This window comes from Rhipicephalus microplus, chromosome 6, assembly GCF_043290135.1.
Source record: "Rhipicephalus microplus isolate Deutch F79 chromosome 6, USDA_Rmic, whole genome shotgun sequence".
Lineage (NCBI taxonomy): Eukaryota > Metazoa > Arthropoda > Arachnida > Ixodida > Ixodidae > Rhipicephalus > Rhipicephalus microplus.
Genome location: NC_134705.1, coordinates 59,383,290 through 59,397,273, shown reverse-complemented (window position 1 = coordinate 59,397,273; position 13,984 = coordinate 59,383,290). Strand labels below are relative to the sequence as shown.

The following is a 13,984-nucleotide window of genomic DNA, read 5'->3' as shown; positions in this document are numbered from 1 at the left end:
AAGCCAGAGACCAAAGCGAAGGCTTGTACAATCGCTTGAAGTTTCTTTTATTATTCATTGGGGACCATGAGTGGCATAAAACTTTGTCCTTCGTGCGCACACCTCTTAAGCGCGAGATGGCTTGTTTAATGAATATCTTTTCACTCAGATTCTTCAGTTACCCGTTGAATTTTACCCACAGCTGAAACAACTCCGATCGTGTGAATCGCTGATGGCAAATTGCTTCACAACACTGCATAACAAAAAGGAACAGTATATACTTAAGGCTCTCGTGCTGATTGCCTATTGTATAAATCGTTCTACATTGTTCGCTATATAAACTAATAGTTGATAGGCACTCAAAGTGGACGGATGTATGCGCTTCGCAAACTCTACTGTTTGTGTTTGCCCTCTAGACTATAGTTATCGGAGGATTTCGGAATAAGCAAGATGAGTGCAAAGCTTTCGACAACCGTCCTATTTGTTGCCTCTTCAATGGTGGTGGAATGTATATGGCCCGTACACCTATCGAAGACATGGAATATAGCAAAGGTAATATAGATTTATGAACCATCGATATTTTGACACTGTGATTTATTTTACTGAAACAGAACATTTATTAGGATAATTCATGTCTTAGTAATCCTTTTTAGAGACTCTTATGTTTATTATGATTTTCATATACATTGAAAATCAGCATTGTCATTTTTATGCACAGTGTTATAATTTGTGTGAGAGTAGTAGGTGTGCAATATTGGAGCGTAAACATGTGAGAAATGTGGATGCTTCACAGTGAACCTTCGTTGTAGTCTTGCCTGCAGGCACTGAAGCAAGGTATCTATCATTGCCTGTGCAAGTGATCTATGTGCCACGACCATGATTATCGTGAGCCTATTTTGTTGTGCGTATAGGATAAATGTCTTGGTAGGTAAAAGTAAGTTCGCTTCGATTATTGTAAATTTCAAGCGAATGACCTGATAATAAGAAGTAAGTTATGCCGCTATTCCTCGTTGCATAATCCCACTCACTGCCGCTGGAATCGCATTGTTCAGAACATGACACAAATCATTATTATTGCTCAAGGAATACATACTGCCAACGTTTTCACAGAAGTAAAACCTCTGGCCCAACTGTATTGTTTCTCGAAGTTTGACCGTGAATTATCACCAAGTGCTCTAACACTTAGGCAGAATGCTTGCATTTTGAGCAGTCAATTTATTAGGTTATCTATAATACTTTAGGTTTTGCGCAATACTCTAATTTAGAGTGCAATAGTCTACTTCTAACGCAGCTTAGAGCTTTAAATTTCGTGAGAGACCACGAAGCATTCGCTTATATAATTCGTTAAAAATATGTGTTATATACTGGGTTCGCAATTAACCATTCCCACTTTGAGGTGCTCTCTATGAACTCGTATATCTAATTCTTCCCATTCTAGGCCTCTGAAAACATTGTGTAAGCCCGCGGAAAATAGCATTGGCGAGATCGTCTCCTGTTCTCTTTCACCCTTCTTTATTGATATTCTGCCGCTGTTTTTTATGATTTTTTATGAAGCGCTATGATGGTAGTTGATTGCGGAGTATCTGAAGGGAGAAATTGCAATTCATGATTACTAAACTGGACAAGGAGAGCATAAAGGTAGATTTTAAAATTCATCTGCAGAAAAAGAAAATTGGGTGCAATAATCTCGGAAGCGAACCGCGTTCCGATATAACTAGCAGTGCACTTGAAGTTATAAAATAGTACGTCTACTTAGGGCAGGTAGTAACCGTGGAGCCGATCCACCAGATTGAAGTAATTAGAAGGAGAAGACTGGGTTGAAGCACATTCAACAAGCTTTTTAATATCATGACTGGCAGATTGCCCCTATTTTTCAAGAAGAAGGTATATAATAGCTTCATCTTGTTGGTATGTACCTACGGAGCAGAAAACTGGGAGCTTACAGAAAGGATTTACGTTAAAATGAGGATGACGCAGCGATTGGTGGAAACGAAAATGAAGGAAAACTGTAAGAGACAAGAAGAGAGCAGAGTGGGTGAGGGAAAACAAACAAGGGTCTAGACTATCATGACTGAAATTAAGAACAAAAAATGAACATGGGCCGGGCACGTAACTCGTAGGCAGGATAACCACTGATCATTAAGAGTAAGTGACTAGAATCCCAGAGAAGGCAAGCTGGTGAGGGTCAGACAAAAAGTTGTGCGGGCAGATGAGATTAAGAAGTTTGCGGGTATAAATTGGCAGCAGCAAGCACAAATGCGAGTTGACTGGCGGAACTTGATAGATGCCTTTGTCTTGTAGTGGACGTAATCAGACGGCTGAAGATGCTGATTTTTACTGTGCGGGTGTATCTCAATGTTTCGGCATCTTTAAGCACGTTCATGTGACCGTACACTTTGGATGCACCCACAGTCGACAGCGAGCCTGAAGTGCCGACGTGGGGCCAAATCACTGGTGCATTTTACAGTCTCCAGCTCCAGAATCAGATTGCAGAAGCCCTAGGAGCTACCACATCCCGCATCCTTTGTAGATTTCTATCCATGTGAATTCAGGATAGGGAAGCAGATGCAAGCCGGGATTAGAGAAAGTGTCTAACCTTACACAGGATTACTTCATGCTGCAAAAATGAAGTGAATGAAAGCTACCAGGTGAATATGTTTTCTGATCCTTCATTGACAAAGCAGTAAGAGCATTAGCTTTGGCAGAAAACAGTCTCACCATGGCGGCATCGAGAACGTACTAAGAATAGTAGCAATGTCTGGTGATGAATATAGCAACTGTTTACACCTTTCCAGTTCGTTAATACATCAGAAAATATTTGGACGTATGATACGAACGACAGAAGATATATTGAGTGCAAAGTGGACATAAAGAAATATGCGACAACCACATCACTCTTCTTTGATCGGCGGTTTTACTTAGGGCATGAAAGGTAAGACACAAAAAAAAGGTTGTGCATTCTTCAGTTACGTCTACCCTCTTTGGCCATGCTGAGCTGAAATGCGGTGTCAACATGGTGTTTCGGTAAAGCTTGAAGAACAAATGCCTGGGGACAGGGAACTAGATAAACACTATCACATACGACAGCGGACACCAGGTTACACAAATAACGCGCGCACATAGGGACAACGCAAGCGCTTGTGTGCATGTTCTTTGTGCAACCGGGTGTGCGCTGCCATATACTGTAGAGTCTTACCAACTTGCCCGCCAATACGTTTAAGAAAATGAACGTACTAAGCAGTCAAATAAGCCCACTCGAAAAAAAAAAGGCTGGTTTGTCTAGAATAGCACTTCTACAAGGATTTGGCACTAGGCATACAGTATAGTCGGAGAATATTGTACACCGGGGTCACGCCATGCTTGTTTGGAGTTCGTCAGCGCATTACGTATATTATGCAGAGGCATAAATAACAATCACCAGTCAAGCATCTATCGTAGTCGCTCGAAATTTTTGTGAGAAAGATAAGGCAAAGTAGGTCGAAGAAACCAATTGACGGTGCTTTTCCGCTGGTAGCTGCAGCTGTGCCGCCAAAATTTTTAGGCAGGCAGGGAAAGACAACCCCCGCAGTGTTACTTTGGCACCCTCGCGGAGATGGCTCGACTGAATATTTTGCCTATTGTGCAGATGAACAGAGAACTCGTTTTATTTTTCTTGTGCTCCTATAGTGTACATATTGCCTTCGAAGGACGTTTTTTTGCGAAGATGACGGACCGAATGGCGCTTCGACATGCAGGTATGTTAAGAATACTTGATTGTGCGTGTGTGTTTTTACCACCACTGATAGAAACTGCGGCAATAAACGCATTGCTATAACTGTTGCCACTAGTTTAGCTTGGTAAATAGAGGTAAAGTCGTGTAACCGAATTGAGAAAGCCTGATTAAGAGAAGATGATACTATTCTTACACCTGCCTTCTCTTCACAAACCAAAGCATCAGTTGCTATCACAATGTTTGTACCCAGAATAAGCCGATCATCTTCAAAAATGCCATTTAGATATTGATATGGTAATTTTTTGCGTTCTGGGGATGTAAACAAACAAAATCAATCCTAATTGCTTTACAGTGTTGAGTACAAGTCCTTCTCAAAGTTAAGTTATAGAGGGTCCAAAAGATTGTGTAAGAATAACTTGGGCGCACCTTAATCCAGACCATTTGTGGTTAAAAAATGAGGTCTGCTTGTTAGTGAGCACATACGTGACCTCCTCTGAGGTGATGCCGAGTGTTTTAGAAATATTCGTACTATTAAAATAGAAATTTTTTCATAAAGATTTTGTCTGATAAAAGGAAAGCGTAATTTTTCATATAAAATATTCTTCGCAACCCATTTAGGTAGCCCCAGACATAAGCGTAACGATTCATTTTCTGAGAAAACCAATAGTATAACTTTATAGGCCGGGGCGCTGAAAAACAAAACGCAGCCGAATTATAACATGAGCCGAATCTACATGCAAAAAACCATTACGAGCAAGTCTTTACGCAAACCAGCACGATAATTACTGAGCCTGCGCAGCATCCCTATGGCACGTGCTCCTTTAGCAGCCATGTTTTCTATGTGGGGACTCAAGTTAAGTGTTTCGATGTAGGTTACCCCAAGTACCTAAGTAACTCGACCGGAGGTATGATATGTTGTCAGCACATTAATGAAATTCGTACCGGGGCAATTTTCGCAAAATCTACGATTGCGCTTTCCACGACGTTGAGTGATAAGTTAATACCCTCCAGCCACATTTTCAGGTTATTCATATATGCCCGCAGAATTAGGTAAATTGGGTGACTGCCCACCGATTCAGCAAAAACTGTGGTCATCGACATACACATAGACCTGTACATCCTGCTGTATGGGAATAATGCATAGAAGTACAATATATAATAAAGGTAATAATACTGACCCTTGCGGTATACCCCTCGTGTGCCTGTATTTTGAAAAAAATAACACCAGACTGCAAGCAGCGAAATTCTCTATAATTAGGAAAACATAAACCGAAGGCCCAAAGTATTGAGAAAGTCTTAAGTTGTGAAGCGAATCTAACAGTTCCACTTGCTCAACATTGTCACAAGCTTTCGTGATATATAATGTTACCAAAGTGGAATATGGTTTCGGGTATTGAGCAAGCTGAATTTTACTTTTGTGATGAACGAGAGCGCCCCAAGCGGAGAAACCACGTGTGAATAAAATGTGACATGGGCTTCGTCTCAGTTTCTCCGACATTCAGCCATCTACACGACTTTTAAAAACTCTTTAAGCGTTTTACTACATTTGATGTAAGTGCTATCGGCCTGATGATATTTAGGGTAAACTCATGTGGCTTGCTTTTTTGATAATGTAATATCTTTGGCGATTCGGCGATTGGGTGAGATTCACGAACTTTTAATTAAGTGATGAACGATTTCGAGTAAGCCAAGGGGGTAAGTTACGTACTGATTTTATTAACATCGTCATGCCATCAAGAGCAGACGGAATGGGTAGCGTTTGTACTACATTTCTGCAGCTGTCGCTTATGCAGAACCATCACCTCTAGAGAGGGACTGGAGTTGGTATAGTGAAATAGTCGTGAAGACATTTTTGAGGCCCTGAGCTACATCTTCCAGAAAACCCTTCATTCACCTAGTGTTGATTCTACAGGTTCTACGTTTTTCAGTACTGGAAGAACTTTCTTGGTTCTCTTAATTAAAGCTCTCTCTCTCTCTCTCTGTCTCTCTCAGAAAGGAAAATAATGCTCCTTTATTGACTGTCTCTGAAAGGAAGTCAGATTGTTCATTGTCAAATTTGTCTTCCGCATTAGCAATGGTTCTTTTAAAAAAAGCGTTCGCATACTTGCATAGGTCGGCGAACTTACTCCTGGGTCAACTCACTCGGACTCACTCAGACTCAAACCAAGCTGTGAGTTTGAGTAAGTCCAGGTGAGTATTAATTTTGCGAGCCTGAGACTGAATGAGGCCAGTTCAAAAAATTTCGTGAGTGTTAGTCCAAGTGAGTACGCTCCAGGAAAATTTGGGTGGGCCTGTGTCCGAGTGAGTCCAAAGTGCAAAATATCTTTCTTGGAAGTTTTCTGCCATCATTCCGATCTTAAAACCGGCTAAGGCGCCCTTGAGCCTTGAATCCTTCCGCCCAATCACTCTGACAAGCTGTCTATGTAAGGTAATGAAACAAATGATTATTGTGCGCCTGCAGTGGTGGTGCAATAGAACTGGTGTATTCTCCCACTACTTAACATGTTTTAGGAAACAGAAATGCACAATGGGTGCAATACTGTACATAGCAACGTATGTGGAGCATGAACGCGCCTGTGGTAGTTTGACGGTCGCAGTGTTCTTGGACATCAAAAGGGCATTTGACAGAGTCAGTTACACTCATGTTGTGCTGAGTATGTTGGAACTCGGACTGTCCGGCAGGTCTTTGCGGTGGATCTCTAAATTTTCATCAGGTCACAATATATTCATTCAGACGAGCGAAGGGAAAAGTGCAGAACACGACGTCCAACAGGGAGTTCCACAAGGAAGCGTGCTCAGCCCTTTCCTTCTCAGCTGCGTTGTGACTGATTTATCAAAAAGACTGCCTTCTAGGTTGAAATACTCCTTATGTGCAGATGATGTGTGCATTTGGGCATCTGGCACGGACGTTCGGGTAATTCAAATTGCATTGCAAGACGGCATAAATATTATTAACCGATATTTAAAAGAAAAATAAATGATTTTGTTGTACGCAAAGACAGCTGCATTGCCCTTCACCCGTAAGAAATTAAAAAACTTATCTCAATTTAGAACGAAAATCACTGATGACTGCGACACAGCATTGGTTTCTCGGAGTAATTCTTGGACATCTCACATAAAGGAACTCGAAAACGAGGTGAATTGTTTAGTGAATAAACTCCGCAGAATCGCTGGGACATCATGTGGCGGATCTGTATCATCCATGCTCGCTGTTCACAATGCTTTAATAAGACAAAAAGTTGCATATTCTGCAACAGTCTTACACGGCCTTTCCCGCACTTCAGAGGAGTGACTTCAAAGACTATTAGCTAGGGCACTGCGCATCTGCCTACGTGTTCTACGAGTGACTTCCAGCAAGCTTGTCACAGCAGAGGCTCGACAACCACCCTTTCCAGTCATGAGAACAATCGAAACATGCCGCTATTTTTTTCGCTTACAGACGCAACACAAGCACTATCCATTGGCACTAGATATTTTAGGAAGGGATAAAAGCAATGCTCTTGAAGAAATACATAGTAATCTATATATATTACGCAGAAAATAATTCAGGAGCTCTGAAGTGGTCTATCCTACATGGCTGCTTGCAATACCAAGCATTGAATTCTGCGTAGATGGCAGTATCAGAGAGAGAAACATGTTCATACAAGCTGCTCAATAACTAGCGCTTTATTAGATGCAGATTCGGTACCCAGGGTACATACACGTTTACACAGATGGCTCAAGTACTACAACGTTTTAAACATCATCATTTATTATACCACAGTTCAATATTAAAAAATATTTAAATTATGTCGCAAGGCGTCATCTACTACCGCTGAGCTTTTTGCTATTTTGTATGCTATAAAGTTTCAAAACTCGGCAGCATACACGAGAAGATGAGTACTTTTTATCGATTCACAGGTCACATTAAGATCACTCTCCAGTACAAACACGACAAAAATTTGTGGTCACCAAAGCAAGCAAGGCGCAACATGAGAATAAATTCCAGTGGATACCTGTCCATTGCTACATTCCTAGAAAAACAGCTGCCGATGAAGCGGCACGGCAGGCACATCGTAAACATGTTACTGTTTGTTTACCGATTTCGAATAATGAATTGCGTTGCATTATAAAGGCTACAACTTTCAGAATGAGCAAAACTGCTTGGTTTGACCAAAGTACAAAGAGCTGTGATTTATATCACATTGATCTATTCATTGGATTCGATATTACGCTTGCATTAGATAGAAGTGTGTAAACTCTTATTCACCGGTTGAGGCTAGGCACCGCATACACAAAACATTTTCGCACAGAATTGGCAGAGCTGAAACTCCCAAATGCGAATGTGCATTTATAGATGAAGACGCATGTCACCAACTTATAGACTGCCCACATCATGACACGCCGAGACACCGTCTCAAATTGGAACTATTGGCATCAGACCGCAGACCATATAGCACGAAGAAACTTCTGGGTCCGTGGCCAACTGAAGTTTTACAGGCGCACGCTTTAAAAACGTTAACATGTTTCTTACAAGACAGCGGAATTGCTGAGAAGTACTAATGAATAATGAACTTTCATTTTTATGACATATGTACTTATTATGTGCAGTATTATATAACACTCATCATATATGTGTGCTGAAGTGAATGATGTGTCGACTGCTTTGTACATACGAGCGACTACATCTTCATAAGTACCAGACGCGTGCTCTGCTGTTTTGTGCTGGTAGGACAGAATATTAACGAGGGACATTGTGAGAGACTTCATTCGTTGACTTTTGAACATTTCTTTATCATTGTGTTGCGATATGTGCGTGTGCTTTTTTGCATATGTGTACTCGAGTGTTCTAATTTCATGCACAGCTTTGTTTGTTTTCCTTTAAGATACGTTTTAAACTTTCACTCAAGGGCTAAGGAGTATCCGGTGACATACTTGTGAGCCAACATCTCTTTATATAGCATATAATAATAAAATTCTCTTTAGTCAGTCTGAGTGAGTTCCACTTTCTTTTGCTGGCTTAAGGCCCTATTTAGTCACCTTGAGCGTTACTATGAGCCTTAATTGAATTCACGTTTATACTCATGCTTGCTCACAGGTATTCCAAACGGTGTCTTTTATGCACCGTTTGAATATTTCTTAATTTGAGGCGCGAATTACGTAAGGGGTTGGCCTTGAGCTTCCCCACCGACTCTTACAGGAAATATCTGGATTAATATATATTATGTTGTCATCTTTCCGCCAAAAATACCTGACTGATTTAGAAGCACCGAGTTCTTATGTATAGCGGCACCAAAAACAGCCCCGATTACGTGTTATATAGGTGATAAAGAGCATTGACACCATGGTCGGAGAAGCCGACTCTAAGCTCAAGAGTCTACTCTCCCGGACTCGCTCAGACTCAAATCAAGCCGTGAGCCTGAGTCTGAGTGAGTACAGGTGAGTTGTGTTTTCGTGAGTTGGAGTCTGAATGAGCCCGGCTGAAGAAAACTTTCGTGAGTGCGAGTTCGAGCGAGCCCGACTCAAAAACATTTCCTGAGTCTGAGTGTGCGTGAGTAGAAAGCTAAAAATATAGTTATTGAGTGAGTCTGAGTGAGCTCCACAAGTATTGCTGACCTATGCATACTTGTAGTCACTCCAGCTGCGAGGACGCTGGTTGGAAACCATTTTTTCCTTGCAGCTTTTTTTAGCCTATAAACCCGTGTACAGATCGCATTCCACCAAAAGCTGGTAGAAGTTTTAGTGGTTCCCATGGTGAACTTGTACATATTCAATTCAACGAGTCTCTTAAAATGACACTTAAACTGATGGAGTCTGATTCCCAATCATTTATTCGGTTAGACACAGTGCCTCGTAGGAATCTATCAAATGTACTGAAATTTACATGCGTAAATGATGGTCTAATCGTAGAACTTCCTGGACAAATTATCTAAAATAATGTAGGCATATGGTCGCTGCTCGTGCCAGAGTTAGTCGCAGACCATGATGAAATGGAAATGTTAGCACTAGAACAAGTCAGATCAAGCACCGAATAGGACTGTTTACACATAAAAATCGGAGTTCCTGTGTTTACGCATAGGTAATCTTATTTACTCAGTCCCACAGACGCTCGCCATTGAAATCAGTTCTAAACCGCACAAAATATGATCACGATAGAAATCGCCCACAAATACAACATGTCTTCAGCAATATGAAACTACAATATGTAGAAGGGCATAATTCTGAACACCTGCGGGAAAATAGCGAGAATGAGAGGAGCCCAGGAATCGCCATTTGTAATGCTTAAAGCGCCCTTTCTGAAGTCATTGTCTGATATATAACTTTTGCTCTATGAGCGATTTTAAATTCTATAAATATTGCCAAACAACCACCCTGAGTTAAGGGCTCTAAACAAAATGTGCGGTAGTTTTTAATCTTGAAGCACTTATTTTCTACAAGACAATGTTCTTGTAAAACAACATCTGCATTGTTACCGTTTTCAGTATCGTTCTATGCTCTTGATTGCAAAGCTCATGATGGTATCTCACCCGTATTTCCACTTCTTGATATGACCTTTGAGCTTTTTTGAAATGCTCGCAACGAGTGGACTTTAGGTAGGTTCATTAGCAGGGGCATGTAGTTATTATCAATCAGTGACTGATGACAGCATCTGTCTATGAGAAGGTCTATATCTATGCTATAGCATTCGTTTGTTGTGGCCAGGCTCTCATGACGTCTAGCGCTTTACTCGCTGGGTATCTCATGAGATATATGAATTTCTCTACCTCTGACAGATGTCAGATCCGATGAATAGCTCACTAAAATTGATGCCCTTTAATGGGGTCACGATGAAAGTTGGCTTCATCGAGCTTTAGTAGCTTATCTGCGTTGCTGAGACGCGTGCGCAGATACTTCTTGAGGCACGGATAAAATGCGTCGAGTTTAAGACTTCACGAGGACGACGGTATATAGAGATTGTAAGTCGTTTTGAATTGTGTGCTCAAGGTTATCATCCAGAACATGCGCTTCTATTTCATCGCTGACGTCGGTAAGCGTCGTCTTTCTTATCGTAGATAGGCTTATCTTCAATATGTTAATATGATCGGCAAGTTCACCAATGGGCATTGATTCCGTCTGTGTACGAGTGCTCACTTGGTTAATATTCCTAATGACCGGAGTTCACCCAGTAGCACGTTTCAGTCCTAGTCCTTCAACGTCGTCAAGTCGTGAGTCGAAGGGCCCCTGATGACGTGGTTTGTTGTTCGTTTCTTTCCCAGCGCCATCGCGCTGATTGCGTCGATCATCCGCCTTAGTCGGAAGTCTCGGTTCATCATCGGTGGTGTTCAATTGTACTTCTTGCCCTGTTCATGGCATTACGCTTTCGAAAGCTGGGAAACGAAGCCGAAGTACAGAGCATCCTGTCCATTTGGTACTGTATAAAAAAGCGCGCCGCCTGGACATGTGGCCAAAGGCTGCGACGATCAGTGTAGCAAGTGTATAACCTGCCTAAGTTTTGCCTATGTCCAGCTTTTGCTGCAGATGCAATATTTTTTGCGCGTAGTACTAATTATGGCTTGACTTGGCTATTTAACTCTTGCTTCGGTTAACTGTCCCACGCTACGCACATGCCCTGTGGTTTTGAAGGGAACATGTAACGTTACTAGCTGTTACGTGTTGTGAAACTGGTATGTTTTGTAACCTCACGGATTTTTTAGCAACGAGAGTAGGTACGGAATGTTATGTGAATTGAAGGCTCGTGAGTGTTTTTACGTGATGTTACGTGATACCTTTACTGGAGGCGTGAAGAAAAGGATGACGCTGAGTCACCGCCTCTTTTGCTGAACTCCACTTCACTTGATGCAATTCGCACTTGCAGCTGCGCGTGTTAGAGCAGCAACATGTACTTCGAGCGTTCGGATGGTCCACTGAATTGGACGGTGATGGTAAGGCAGACCTTCGCTTTGGGTGCTGCTTCGGCTATAATAGCAATAAACGCACCAACCTTTGGCCATTGTCAGAGCAGTGTGGTTTGCCAGCTCACCAGCTAAAAGATATCATGCTTGCGAAATTGTGGTCATGAATTATCTTCCCCTTTGTTTCAGCTAACCATTTCGAACAGATGGAGATTATGCTTTACTATGATAAAAATGGCGGCTGCGCCATATTTCGAGTGAAGACGAGTACAGGAGGTGCGTTTATGTTTTCATTTGCAATAATTGAGGCACTGAGGCCGTCGTAAGTTCTGAAGCTAATCTAGCAGTTTAACTTGCTCCGCACTGTCATAAGCTTTCATAATATCAAAAGTTACCAAAGCGGAGTGTTGTTTCTGGTATCGAGCAAGCTGAATTCTACTTTTGAGATGAGTGTGCGCACCCCAAGCGGAGAAACAACAAGTGAATCCAATTTGGCATGCGCTCAGTCTCATTTTCTCTGACATCCAGTCATGTACACGACATTTAAAAACTCTTTCAAAGAGTTTTACTAGTCTTGATGTAAGTGCTATGAGCCTGATAATATTTAAGGTAAGCCCAGAGCCTTGCCAGAGGCTTTCTTCATGATTATTTCAATATTTTCTTTGCGACAATATCACATTACGTGGGAAATGTAGAGGCGACTACTATAAACAGAAAGTGAGACATATAATCATTAATGAAATAAGAAATAATTTCCTTCATTGATTGAACTTCAACTGCCACGTGCGTTCTCAAGGGGTGAGTTATTGCAACGAAACAATGGCCTGAATCTACATGAATTTTTTATAGTTGTCGGGGTTCTGAAACAAAACATGAAGTTGTAAAGAAATCACCGAAATTCTGCTAAGTGGACGTGACTATTGTGGTTATCAATCTCAATTTCTCACATATCAGAAAGGTTAACAAGTGCTGAGGACTGCCTTCAAGAGTAGAATATGATCGCGTGATTAAGCATCATTCACCTGTCAGGCTTCGCCGCATTCTGATAATGCCCCACCGTGGCGGTCTTGTCGCTGAGGTACTCGGCTGCTGACCCGCAGGTCGCTAGATATAATCCCAGCTGCGGTGGCTGCATTTTCGATGGAGGCGATGTAGGCCCATGTCCTCAGATTTGGAAGTACGTTAAAGAACCAGAGGTTGTCGAAATTTACGAGCCCTCCACTACGGCGGCTCTCATAGTCATATGGTAATTTTGGGACGTTAAAACTTACATAACAATTGCTGCGATTTGAGCGCACGTTAAAGAACCCTAGGTGGTCAAAATTTCCGGAGACCTTCACTACGGCGTCTCTCCTAATCATATGTTGGTTTTCGGACGTTACACTCCACATATCAATCAACGCATTTTTATTCTAATGAGCAACCATTTGTCCGCTCTACAGTTTAAGGTAGCCAACCAGGTGTGACCTGATTAACCTCCCTGCCTTTCTTTTGCTGAAAGCCCTGCTCTACTTTTTGAGGATGACGGGTTTCTGTTAACGCCTCTGACTTGCGGTGAAGTTCTACAGCCAGCACTGAACTTACTGTACATCTCTCTCTTTTCTTTTCCTCATTTTTCCTCTTTTTCATCTATCTTGTCCCCTTCCCTGATCTCCCAGGGTAGGGTAGCCAACCGGGTGTCTTTCTGGTTAACTTCCCTGCCTTCTCCGTTTGTCTGCCTCCTGCCTTCCTTCTTTCTCTCTGTCTCTTTCTAGTACTCAACGCAAGCTCTAAGAAGCCATTTTAAATAAATTTTACTAATGAATTTTCATGATGACTATCATGAAGTGATGAGTTTTAAAAAAGACGACTCTTATTTCTTCAGTTACGTTCTTTTCCAGATGGCCGTCCCATTTACGATCTTCGTGTAAAGGACTCCTACATAACACAAGGCCCGAGTGCCAGATGTGTCCTCAAGTTTCTAACGTACAGGATTAAAGCAAAAACTATCTATGAAAAAGGGTGCAACGTATGGCATGCGCTAAACAAACGTACGCGTTTTTTACAGCGGAGGAGATTGTACGAATGAAATAAATTATTTGTGGCGGTGTGAATGAGTGGGTGAAGTTTTACGGTGCGTTGGGTTATCAGCCATTGTTGCACTGGTACGTAGCAATATCAACATGAGGTCTTGAAACTGCGTCGGTGTATAAGTTCGCGATTCTGTCGACGTCTGGATTTTGTAACAGTTTGGCACGTTTACCGAGATTTCAATAGTAAATTATTGCTCTAACTTGAAATCAAAACTCGTATCCGCGCAGAATCTTGTTTGAGTGTTGTTCGGGTGATGCGTAAGCGTACTTCACTGAAAAAATTCCCTTTTTGTGTCTTGCAGCACACTTTTCCGAGTGGCCCCAGCATGCAGTATTGTACTTTTTTAGCT

The 13,984-nt window shown here is 41.8% G+C and overlaps 1 protein-coding gene across 4 annotated transcripts in view; it reads left to right on the top strand.

The window, feature by feature from the left end:
* LOC119167632 (uncharacterized) overlaps positions 1-13,655 on the top strand; it is a 73,630-nt gene extending 59,975 nt beyond the window's left edge. For 2 of the 4 annotated variants that reach the window (XR_012883876.1, XR_012883874.1), the window contains 5 exons: positions 396-531; positions 2,775-2,911; positions 3,646-3,713; positions 11,752-11,838; positions 13,443-13,655. The gene's annotated coding sequence lies outside the window, so the exon portion shown is untranslated. The remainder of the gene's footprint in view (positions 1-395; positions 532-2,774; positions 2,912-3,645; positions 3,714-11,751; positions 11,839-13,442) is intronic. The other 2 variants (XR_012883875.1, XR_005109271.2) reach the window with 2 other exon arrangements.
* Positions 13,656-13,984: the final 329 nt, after the last annotated feature.